This window comes from Microtus ochrogaster, unplaced genomic scaffold (assembly GCF_000317375.1).
Source record: "Microtus ochrogaster isolate Prairie Vole_2 unplaced genomic scaffold, MicOch1.0 UNK32, whole genome shotgun sequence".
NCBI lineage: Eukaryota > Metazoa > Chordata > Mammalia > Rodentia > Cricetidae > Microtus > Microtus ochrogaster.
The window spans coordinates 555,649-568,568 of record NW_004949130.1 but is presented as its reverse complement, the minus strand read 5'-3'; the positions used below and the strand labels follow the sequence as shown (position 1 = coordinate 568,568).

General features: G+C 48.0%; 1 protein-coding gene across 6 annotated transcripts in view; it reads right to left on the bottom strand.

Moving 5' to 3' along the window:
• Positions 1-12,920, bottom strand: part of Znf536 (zinc finger protein 536) — a 453,184-nt gene that overhangs the window by 392,372 nt on the left and 47,892 nt on the right. For all 6 annotated transcript variants that reach the window (XM_026789909.1, XM_026789911.1, XM_013354210.2 and 3 more), the window contains exon 2: positions 2,373-2,442. The gene's annotated coding sequence lies outside the window, so the exon portion shown is untranslated. The remainder of the gene's footprint in view (positions 1-2,372; positions 2,443-12,920) is intronic.

Sequence of the window (12,920 nt, the reverse complement as noted above, 5' to 3'; positions counted from 1 at the left end):
CCAGTCCCTAAGCAGCCCCAATATTCAAGCTACTTTTCAAGCTGACTAGTTCAAGGGGCAAAACCTTTCTTCTCATTTATTTTCCTGCTGAAGCTTTGTTGGGGTCTAGGACTAGGGGTGAAGATGGGGATGAGGGTGGGAGTGGGCTGCGATACTGGCTCAGACCACATCACAAAGGCATCAGGGGTAGAAGGACAACCCTTTGCACTTGGATCTGAGTGTGTAATTGTTTGAGTACATCTCTCCGACCTACAACAATGTCATCCTTGGTTGACACAGATTTTAAAGCCCTCTGAAAAGGTGGAATGTTATCAATCACGCACATGATTATAATGGGATTTGAGTGGAAGAAGCTAAAGATTTAGGCCCTTGCTCGGGCCTGGCTCTCTGACAGAGGAGGAGGGAAAATGAAGAGAGAGTACTGTATTTCAGCCAAGCAAAGAAAGCCCTGTGCCTGCCGCCCACATGTCCCCTCTCCCAGAGCCAAAGATGGATAAGAGGTACCTGAGGTTCCAGAGTCCCCTCTGAGTTCCCTCATACTCAGGGATCTGCTTGTGTGTCTGTCACATGAGGCTAATGGGACTGATTGTACTCCCAGGGATAAGTAGAGATTTCTGGCTATATCTAAGCTGTGCTCATGGCAGGACAAGATTGGGGGCGTTGTGAAATATCCCACTGGAGGACAGCTTTCTCCAGTGCAGAATCAGCTAGCTTAACATACACACAGTGCCAAGGCTGAGGATCCCCATGGCAGACCCAGTGAGGTCTGGTCATTGGTAAAGGTAAAGGCGGGCCTTGAGAGGACCATGCTGGGACATCTTTCTGATGACAATTCCTCTGGCTTTGTCACCTCTCCTGTCTGTCAGCAGACTGAAGCAGGTGACAAAAGAGGGGACCAAATGGCAGAAAATAAAAGTACCTTGGAACCGAATTGCGTATTTTTCTGCCTTTTGACCGAAAATATACTTTCTTTATTGAAGTCAGAAAAGACTGGAGACCTGGCAATTTATATTGTTCCTTTTCTTTTTCTTCTTCTTCTTCTTCTTCAAGGCAAAGCAACCCAGACCCGACAAAAACAAACTAATCTTCCCGGCAGATCACTGGGACTGTCACATTCTCAACTGACAAATCACAACGGTGCCTACAGACCTGGCATTCGCCCGTCACGTCCAATCACATGCCCTGGATTACCAAGGCAAAGAATTGTGAATTTCATTAAATATGTTAAAGGGGGGAAAATCAGCTTTGAAAAATAGTAATCCTGTCTTTCAACAAAAATATTATAGGAAGCTATGAATTTGGTAGATCCGAATAGGATGTTGGTACATGTTTTACTAAGGTAATATAATGGCACACTATTATTAGATCACATTAATCATTGCTGTGCCAACGGCACTGACAGCCCGCTGAAAAGGATTGAAAGGCCTGGTAATGGATATAAATTACCCATTGTGTGATAAAAGGATTTTTACTAAGAAGGTAAGAATAAAACAGCAAATTTCTAATATAACTGTTGTGTAAAAACCAAAATAAAAGTAATCCACGGTCAGTAATATCCACAAAATCAGAAGTAGGCACTTTCCCCAATGAGATAAAGCCACAATAAAAAAAATACATATATTTAGTACAATATAAAATTAGTTTCTGAGTACGTAATTCCACTATCAATTTCCCCTGGTTTATCGAGTGACCTCAGAGACACACGGCCAGAAGAAGGTGGAAGGGACTAATTAGATCTGAGGTAAGTTTACAGAAATTCTGGGGCCACCTTAAACAGGGCCAACAAAGGTATCACATCCCATGACACTCTTCTATATTATACAAGTTTCTGTGGACTTCTGTGTAGGGAAAATACTCCACTTGTGAGCTTGGAGTCTCAAGGATGATTGAGATGACAGACACGGCACTGCTCTGGGACAGACGTCTTCCAACTTTGGACCAGTCCACTGAATCACAGAGGAGTGTCATGGAAAGTGACCATAGGTGATGAACTGTTGGGGTCGCCTGGCTTCTAGTAGCTCAGCTCACCAGCTCTGTTCCCAGATGGCCACAGCTCAGATGCCACACAACAGTGAATGAAGTCACCCTTGCTAGGCTCTGCTTAGCTGATGGCTCCATTTGAGCTTCAGCACGACTGTTGCTGAGTAGATGTCCATCCCACCCAGAAAACCTGAACCCGAGGCCACCTCCCACAGTCCCCTGCAACCATCTGAATAGAGGGGCGTTCATGAAAGAATTCTGGCTTAGCTCAGAAAGCTGTGACAAGTCCCCCCGCCCCGAGAAAAAGCAGCCTGAATTTCCCCAGACCCAGAGACAGACACCTCCCCCTGCCTCAACAAACTATAAAACTGCAAAGTGATGGTGGTCCTTACCAGGCAAGTCCTAAAGCCACAGAGTGTCGTCCTGGGTGAAGGGTATTCTTAAAGCCGTGGTGCTCGGGAACTGTAAAAATAAGGCCTGTTAGAAATTCGAAATGACAAACGCGGTCTTCAAGATGATCCACAAATAACACTCATCTGGGGTAAGGCAACTTGCTGGGCTTTGGGGGAGCCAAAACATATTTGCTAGCCCCACTGCCCAATTCTTCTAGTGATTTGCCGGAGAGGAGCTTGTGTGACCTTTGTTGTCATGAGTCAAATGTGCTTGTTTTCAAGGGGGGACGCCACCTGCAGAAGAGGAGGAGGCAGGGCTTCCAGCCATCTCCTCTCCCAGATAGGCCAGGGGAAGAAATAGAGCAGAGAAGGAGCTCCCCTCACTCCTCCTTGGCATGCCAAAAGCAGGGAGCTTGGGCTAAGGCTTCTTCTCCCTCCCATTGATGGGGTCCCCTACAGGAGACCAAATTTCCACCCAGAATTCCAGTGACCAAGCACGCTCAGTGATGGGGTGGGGGAGGCGGTGGTGTTGGTGAGTCTGTCACAAGGCTGTGCCCCAGTGAGACTCACGGATGCCAGGTTCAGCATCAGTCATCTCTGCTGAACCAAGTCCAGAACGGTGGCCCAGTTAGCTCACTGACTTCCTAGCTCTGTGTCACAAAAGCTTTCAGTCCCACTCAAACAATATCACCTGCCTGAGTGCTTGGTTTGTGGGATGTGGCCCAGCTAGCCAGATAAGATACCCATGCACAGAGGCCCCAGAGCCACTGGCTGGGTGTCCAAGGCAGTCTGTGATCACTGCCCACTCCCCTTACTGCACCCTAGCTACGGACAGCATCAAACAGGGTAAGGAGAAGTCCTCTCCCGACAGGAGGCATTTCTCATTCAGTTAAAGAAGAATTTCCCCACGGATTTGAGGGGACTGATCTGCAGACAAAGATCACAGGTAAATTTAGAAAATCAAGAGTAGCATCTTTGGCTCAGGAGGCTCGGCTATTTAGAATGTTGCATGCAATACCCCTTCCAATCCCAAGACCGCTGGAAAGCTTTCACAGATCACACCCCAAAAGCATTTCTTCTGTTCAGGGATGAAGACCAGTCAGGACCCAGTGGGCAAGTTGTCCTTCGGCAGGAAAGACAGCTTGATTTGGTTTTGGTTTTGGTTTTTGTTTGGTTTGGTTTGCTTTAGTTTTGGGTTTTGGTTTTTTTGGTTTTTTGAGCCAGGGTCTCCCTATATATCACAAGCTGGCCTAGAAATTCCTGGGTAACTGTCCTGGTTAGTTTCTTCTCAACTTGACACAACTTAGCATTATCTGGGAAGTGGGAACCTCAACTGAAAGAATGCCTTCATCCAATTGGCCTGTAGGCAAGTGTGTGGGCATTTTCTTGATTGATGATTGATGCCGAGTCCAGGCATGGCGGTGCACACCTTTAATCCCAGCACTTGGGAAGCAGAGGTAGGAGGATCTCTGTGAGTTCAAGACCAGCTTAGTCTGCAGAATAGTTCCAGTACAGGTAAAGCTATACAAAGAAATCCCGTCTCAAAAACTAAAGCTAATAATAATAGTAATAACAATAGATGTAGAAGGGCTCGGCTCACTGTGAACGGTGCCATCCCTGGGCAGATGGCCCTGGCTGTATTTATAAACCAGCTGGGGAAGCTAGAAAACAGAGTCCCTCCACGGTTTCTGCTTCAGTGCCTCCTCCAGGATCCTCCCCGTTTCCCTTCAGGATTGTGAGCTGTAAAAAGAAATAAACCTTTTCCCTCTGACAGGTTTCCTTTTCCTTTCAGTCAGTGTTTTATCACAGCAGTGGAGATGGCTCAGTGGTTAAGAGCACTGGCTGCTCTTCCAGAGGACCCAGGTTCAATTTCCAGCACCCACATAACCACTCGCCAATTGTCTGTAATTTCAGTTCCAGGGAACTGGACACCCAGGGAAAAACACCAATGCATATAAAATGAAAATAAATAAATTTTAAAAAAGAGTGCAAGCCAGGACAGAAACTCAGACTGTCACCCAACTCACAACTCTTCCGCCTGTGCTTCCCAAGTGTTAGGGTAGAGATGTCACCACTATGACTAGCCTCTGTACCTAACTAAGTGCCTATCTGTTTGTCTTGAGACAGGCTTTCTATTCAAGCTATCTATAAGAAGGAATGGCCTTCCTACATCCCATTCTTTTATTTTTCTTTCTTTTTCTGTGCCATTTGGTATTAAAATCTAACCACTGAAAAACCAGCCGTCAGGTATTGAGAAGATGGCTCAGTTGTTAACCTGCTTGTCCCACAAACCTAAGACCTGTGTTCAATTCCCGGCACCCAATTTAAAGGCAAGATATGATGCCACGTAGTATAATACTAGTGCTAGGGAGGCACAGACAAGACGATCCCTTGGACTCAACCAGCCTAGCGCAGTAAGCCTCGGCTCCCAGTGAGAGACTCTGTGTCAATAAACAAGGCTCATGACTTACTGACCTCTGTGTTCCACGTGCACAGACGTCCAGCTATGCAACACACACACACACACACACACACACACACACACACACACACACACACCAAGCCAGCTTTTCATATTACTGTTTGTATAGTCCCTAGCCCCGAACTGAAAAGTTCCGAGCCACACAGGCTCTACAGATCCCGCTGCCTTGCTCTGGGTAGTCTCTGTGCCGGGGAGGGGCGGTTGGAGTGGTGTGCAGACTAAGAGTTTATATCCAGGCTCATGACTTGCAAAATTCTAGGGCTATTCTCCAGGGACTGTTCACTTAGAAGCTGTGTAAATTCTGATGACGGGAGAATAGAGGGAGGGAGACTTCTTAGGGAAGTCCCACACCAGTTTGTCCTCCGGCACTGAGCCATTGATCAGAACACCCCTGTCTCTCTCAATCTACGAGGGGAGCTGATGGGAGCAAACCTCCAGGTTCTGCATCATCAATTCAAAACAGGCCCAGCATGGCTTTGGGGCTATGCTGCTTCCCTGGGACTGATCTGGTATTTGTCCAGAGGTGGGTAGCTGACACGCCAGGGGGCAGCTGCCAGGGAAGGTGATGCTGAAGGCGTAGGACAAGAAATTGAGTTAGCGCTATTTTCTGCCTCTCTGAGTCTGTCTAGATAGGAGGAGCTCCAGGTGTCTGATGTCGTTAGAGTCTCTGCATTGGGAAAGGTAATAGCAGCTGACCAGGGACGCCCTCTGGACTCAGGCGGGGAGAAAAAAAAATGCCAGCGTAATACTTCTGTCTGCCTCAAGGAAAGAGAGTGCCGTTGGGGTGCAGTGAGGAACACAGTTAGAGCTAGCCTGAGGTATGACCTGAGGCTGTCCCAACCAAGGCAGCTTCCTCCGAGCCCTGCCTCCCCGCTGCTGAGAGGACATCTGGGAAGACACTGCTCACAAGCCTTATCTGGTGCAGCTTCCACCAAAATAGAGGAGGTGGCAGACTCCAAAGACAACAGAAAGTGGGGTATGGTTGAAGAAGCTGGGGTGCACAGCAGCTGCCCCACCCAAAACAAATTACTGACACAGGTATGTTTCAGTGCCCCAAACCCTACCTACACTACAGGGAGGTCAGGGAGAAGATGGGTATAAAACATACCTGTAGCCATCCTCTGCTACTGGGACCTGAATGTGAGCAAGTTTACGAGAGCTATACCCTCTTCTGACCAACCACTACACTCCACACCCTACACTAGACAAGCAAGGACAGAGCGAGGACAGGCAAGTCTTTCACGGGACACAGGAATGGCTCATGGTACAAATAATTGTCTGGTTGCACAGGTGGCCAGCCAAGGGTTGTCACAGGTGAGAAAATAGAAACGGAGCACGGTGACCCAAGGATTGAGGAAGCAGGGATGTCCTTGGAGCAGATGGAGTGATGGACTCCGTTGAGACAGCTCTATATGAGGGTATGGCGAGCTGGCGGTTGCAACTTTAGGAAAAGAGAGACGAGCCCGTGGGCCTGGCAGTCACAAGTCTGGAATCCCAGGACTGGAGAGTCTAAGGAGTGAGAGCCGGAGCCGGCCACAGCTACATAGGAAGGATCTGTCTCTAAATCTATAGATGTGAGGTAGGTCATGACTACCACTTCCTGGGTGGCTTGGGTGGGCCCAGAAGCACAGGGTACTTTCTACAACCTAAAACACTGGCTCCTCTGAGGAAGGGGAAGAGAAGAAAAGTCACGGAGCTCTGAAAGAGCCATGGAAGCAGGAGCAGACAGAGCAAGATGATATGAGGGGCTCCAGCAATACCAAGAGGTGGGAGATGGTCCAGGGAGCCGTGGCTTCGAACCATGGACTTTCACATCCAGTTCCTGGGAATTCTGCCCATAGGTATGTCTAGCCTGCACCCTGACAGGGGCTGCTGAATGTGCCCACTAGCAAGCCCTGTCCTGGCACCTCTGCCCACCAGAAGTGGGAGGCCAATTGGATCCTGAAGAAAGCAGCACGGGGGCAGCCCAGTGAAGCAGAAGAGACTGCTTCACTGGCTTCCTCGAGTGTGAGGAGGAGGGTTTTAGAGAGCCAGCTAGACATCTGCAGCCTTGAACCCACAGAAGGCTGTGATCAATGAACTCAAGAGGGGATATAGCTAGGTGCCCATGAACCTGTCTCCAGATCACCAATATTTTCTGTGGCTCCAGAGCCAATGGGACTCCCTGAGAATGGGCTACTGAGATGCAGGTTCTATTTCCCCACAAGCAGAATGCCTTCCCCAGTGCACCTCAAAGACCTGCCCAGGCATTCAGACCTCCTTGGGGCCCGGCATTCAAAACTTTCATGTTCCACTAAGACTAAAGAGATAGTCAAAAACTGAACCAGCTCACAGTAGACTTGATTTCCACCTTAACCAGAGAAGCTGGACTGTTTTTTGTTTGTTTGTTTGTTTGTTTGTTTGTCTGTTTTAAACAATTCTGGGCAGAGGGAGCAAATAGAGCTTTGAATGATAGTTGTCCCTGAAAGATTCCAACAGGAAGCTAGGTATGGCAGTATGCCTATAATCCCAGCACTCAGACATTGAGGCAGGAAGATGACAAAATCCAGGCCAGATTCAAAAGAGCTTCTAAAAGACCAGGGCTGGGGAAAGAAGCTGCCAGGAAGATGGGCCTAGAGCAACAGCCACCTACTCTACCATCTCAGACAAGAGCCTCCCGCGTGTCTGGCAAGTGTCTGCACTGTGGGCAAACAGCAGCAAAGAGCATGTCTGCCTGAGAAGAGTCTGTGTCTTCCTAACAAGTCAAAGTTTATATTTAAAAAAAAAAAAGTAAAAAAAAAAACCTAAAATGTCACCAAAAGGAAATTAAAACCAAAGCAAAGGGTATCAACAGAAATGACCGTTGATAAGTCATTCAAAGGTCTCTCTAAGGAAGTAACAGGCAAGGGGTATTGGAACCAAGCAAGAGGAAAAGTCTTGTGGAAATCTGGAGGAGGCCTTTAGCTGAAGAGCAACCAGCAAGTATGAAGGACCTGGGGTCAGAAAGAGATGTCAAGGAGCAGTGAGACACTTGTGTGGCCAGACATGGACTGTTGGTGGGGAAATCAGAGAGAGAGACTATGGCTAGTTGTTACCCACACACCTTAACAACCGTGGTAAGAAGTGTGGTTTTGTCCTGAGCCATTGGCTGCTTTGAAGCAATGCCTGGCTCTGCACTGACCAAGAATTACCCAGCTACTGGGGAAAGAGACCAGAGTGGGCCTCTTTCATGAACCCAGTAGGATACAGCCGTCATCGTACAGATGAGCAAGCAGAGGGAAGCAAGGGAGGAAAAGCCATGGGAACAGGAACAGGCCACACCCGAAGACACGCTTGCTTTTCCTTGGCCCAGTGTTCTGAGGACCAACTCTCTCAGCCCAGGCTTCTTCTAGAACTCAGGAGATGGGAGCTGTATCAGGCTTATGCTGTGACACGTGGGGACTCTGTTGACCTGGGGACGCAAACCCCATGAGTAATCAGTTCCTGGAGATGGGGAGTGATTGTCTCCAAGGTCCTGCCCCACAACAAGCAACCCTCCACTCGCCTTCCCCACCAGGCTCTCCCTCAGCCCCAAACTCCGATCACTGTCCTGACTCCAATCATGCAGAGGTGGGAACCAGACTAGGCGTGAATCCCCACCATGTCCCAAGGCTGCTTCAGTCACTCATGGCCAACCCTAGCCTTATCTCACCTGCCCTGCCTGGCCCACAGGGACCATGGCCAAGGGTCCCGTACACAGGTACCCCTTCTTCCATCTCCTTCCTGACCTGCACCTGGGTGAACGAATAAACCTCCTCTCATGGCTGGGGGCAGTTCTATTGACCATGTCTGCCTTGAAAAACTGAGAACCTGAGTTTGATTCCCAGAACCCACAACATCAAAGAAAATAAAAAGGAGGAGGAGGGCAACGACGACAACAGGGAGAACGTGGCATAGCAGAACACAATTGCCATCTTAGAGCTGGGAAGGAAAGTGGAGATTCCCAAGGCACTCGCCAGTCTGCCTACCCTCCTTAGAGAATTGCTGGTCAATGAGAGACCATGCCTCAAAAAAAAGGGGGGGACATACCTAAGGAATGATAACTGATGCTGATCCCTGGCCTCCACATGCATGCTAACAGACAATATACATGACACACAGAGAGAAACACATACACTACACACACATACACACACACACACACACACACACACACACACACAATGTTCATCTCTTCTGGCCTTCATTCCCTGGATAATAATAAAACCTCCATTGTATGCCATCGGGTACCATGTCAGCCTATGAGGAAGGAGCCAGAGTGAAGAGTCCACCTTAAACCTAGTGAAGATGGGGCCCTGGAGCTCTCATGGCAGACTCACCATGAAGTTACCCACCTCCTTCCACAGCAAGCATCCAGAACAAAATGGCCACCCTCTGTCTTCTAACTGCTACCCTGCCCAGAGGAGCTATCATTCACTAGCCATGGTATCTCGACGCATGGAGATCTCTGCAAGACTTCAGTGGAACTATCTAGAAGTCCAGGAGTTCACTTTAGGGTCCCACAGCTGTCCTTGTGCCCAGGCCTATAGGCATGGAGTTCACCCACAGTGGAGCGGAGGAGGCCTCCACCCTCTACTCTCGTTTTAAAACAAAGGTAACCGATAGAGGCTCCATTTGATATCTGCTCAATCTAAAACTTTCAGGATACACAGACATCAGACCCTTCCAGCAACCTGAGACCCCACGAGATAGGCCCGGGAACCGGGACTGTCAGAGATGACTGACTGGGCCCCTCGCCACACGCCAGCCTGCCAGTATGTGTGTTTTCACATGCTCTAGCATGAAGAAAAGCCAAGCTGCTTGGAGCCAATCAAATTGCGCCCCTGTCTCTTTAATAAACAAACCCATGTGCACGTTAACAGTGTTGAAAATTCAATTTAAACTCTTTGTCTGCTGCTGCTTACTCTAAAGATGGTCTTTCTTTAACAACAGAGCACCAAGGAGTCGTTAGTGCTCTCTCTTCATTACTTCAAAAAACCAATCATTAGACACCAGAGTATATACGTAATTAGAAAATCACTTCCTTTGCAATCCAAGCTAAGTAGTTTACATACTGTAATTACAGGGACAAAATCAATTTTTAATCATTTCCCTGATTGGGCTCATCAGCTCTGTGGGAACATTGTAACCTGCTTGTTGTGCAAAAGCAACATCTGGGCTAAAACAATTACCCTTTGTTTGCTACAATATTCCTTAAATCTTTTTGCATAAAAAAATGAAAACATGCAGATAAGATATTTGGATGTCTTTTTGTCCTTGATCAACACACGCCCGAAAGTTCTCCTCGTGACACGAGCGGCATGTTTCCCCAGAATTTACAGTTTAACGGTACACATCCAAGGAATGGTTTTTTTGTGTTTCTTTTTCTTTCTTTTTCTCTCTCTCTCTCCTCTCTTTTTTTAAGCAGTGAGATAAAAGTATCTGATTGTTTTAAAGACCCATTCAACTGTCTAATTGTTGCATGGCTAACACATGGTATTCAAACATCCCACATACTACAAAAGCTCATCTGGGGTAATCATGGGTAACTATTATTGCGGCGGTTTACACTTTTCTAATACAAATGAATGGATTTTATCAAAACTTTAAAAAAAATCTAAAAAGCTGAGTATGTGTGAAAAATAGTTGGTATGAATTGGCAAGGCGAGCCTGAGCATTTTGTTCTCTTAATAGGAAATGACCTCATTTACACTGGAGTAATAATTAGTACTGCTTCACTGACAGTTAAGAAAAAAAAAAACTTTCCCAGTATAATACAGCAGCCTTGCCTTTGTTAGGCGATCTACATTGATTATTAACCCTTGCTGAGAAAGTCCACATTTTAGTCTAAGTTCTGCCCAGCCCCTGATGGCTGGTAAAAGATAAAAATAGCTGATTTGGAAACCTATTGCCTTTCACCCAGATTTCCAAAAAATTGTTTACATATTGGAGCTCTTGAGTGACCGCCTGAAATGCTTGATGTCATCTTTGAAGATATATAGAAAGCCCCCACCATCTCACTGAGCGGCCACCAAGAGCCCTCACTAAGTCGTCTGCACTCCCCTGGTGGCCTGGTCCCCCCTGGCCTTTTGATGTTTATTGGTTTTGATTATGGCTTGTGAGTTTCCCAACCTACAATTAATTCATAGTCAAAACAGGCCTGCAGGAAAAAGGAGAGGGATAGTGTGTGTTGGGGGAGGAGGGTATAACCACGCTGGGCCTCAGCCCAGCTGATAGAACAGGAGGTAAGGGTGTCTGAGAGACTAAAGAACAATAGTCCAGGAAGCAGCCAGAACATCTGTAAATCACACACACATACACACACACACACACACATTCACACACACTTTGTGTTCTGAAGGGATTTGCTCCTTAACCAAACTCAAAATAAATACCAGCTAATGTTTATTGTGCACTTACTATGCACCCCAGAGTTCCAAAATTCAGCACTCCTGACCTTGTACATCCTGGCAGCAATCCTGTGACCATGAGCATCTGAGTATGAGAAACTAAGGAACCAACCACAAGGCAAAATGCTCAGTTTAACAGTGCATGGATACAGGAGCTGTGGTGTAAATGTGGGGAGGATAGCCTGTGCTAAGAACCTTGGAGAGCCCCATGGGGGCATGACCTAATGTCCACTCCTCAAAGTGATGACCCTTACAGTTGCACCCTCAGGCAGGCGCAGTCCTCTGCATCACTAGGCTCCTAGTCCTCATTTCTAGGGGGTAAATAGGGTAAAAGCGGAGAAGAGAAGAACCAATCCCGTAAGAATATAAAATGAAGCCGGGCGGTGGTGGCGCACGCCTTTAATCCCAGCACTCGGGAGACAGAGGCAGGCGGATCTCTGTGAGTTTGAGGCCAACCTGGTCTACAAGAGCTGGTTCCAGGACAGGCTCCAAAGCTACAGAGAAATCCTGTCTCAAAAAACAAAACAAACAAACAAATTTTTAAAAAGAAGAAGAAGAAGAAGAAGAGGAAGAGGAAGAAGAAGAAGAGGAGAAACTGAGCCATGTGTTTCCCAGAAAGGATGAGAAGTCCAAACGAAGGTGCGAGAAATCATGGCCACCGAGCAGCACACATACACACATACACCCAGGATGCCAGTGCCTGCGCACCGAGAGCCAGGCTTTGCTCGGCTCAGCATGAGCATCAGTCTACCCAGTGTCTCTCCCTGCCTAGTCCTGACTCCTATCACTCCAACAGGAAAGCACAAAGTGGTTGTCTTGCCCCCCCCACCCTCCCACACACCCCATGCTACTGCAAGGGGATGTGACCCCCACGTCAGCTCAAGACCCAATAAGACAGCATGTCAACAGACACGGGTACAAAGAGGAGAGGCTGGGAAATGATAATGCTTTCGAACAGGCAGTCACCCCAGGAACAGGAGTCCTTCTGTCATAGCATCGTTATCATCAGGGGGCTCCTCAGCAGCCTTCCCTGAGCAGAGGGGCAGAGGGGCAGGAAAACAGTGGCCTCCTCTACTCAGCTGTGCTTCTCACAGGCTGCTGCCACTCACAGACGCCCGCGCAGTCACACAGGCCTGTACTGTCGGCAGGGCAGCCTCTTGCCAAGCATGGCTCCTAAGCACTCAAAGGACAGCCAGTCCAGAGGGAGGCACCCTTAGAAAACTGCAAAATGTCCCATTCTTTCTCTTCCTTGCCATTGCTGTCTGGAGATGTGGGCTCCCTGTGTCGTCCAGGCTGACCTTGAACTCACAGTTCTCCCATCTCAGCCTCCCAAATGCTGGGGTTACAAGCGCATGCCACCCCACTCAGACTTCCTGATGGTCCCCACGTATTTCGTACAGTAAATGATAAGATTGTGGGCATATGGAATTGAACAGAATATAGCCTTCCCATCATTGTCGTTGGTTTTATTTCTGCTTCAGTGTAGCTGTTAGAACACCCACCACTGCACATATCAAAACTGAGAAAAGAGAGGAGGGAGGGGGGAGAAAGAGAGAAAAGGAGAGAGGGAGGGAAGGAGGGAGGGAGGGAAGGAGAGAGGGAGGGAAGGAGGGAAGGAGGGAGGGAGGGAAGGAGGGAAGGAGGGAGGGAGGGAAGGAG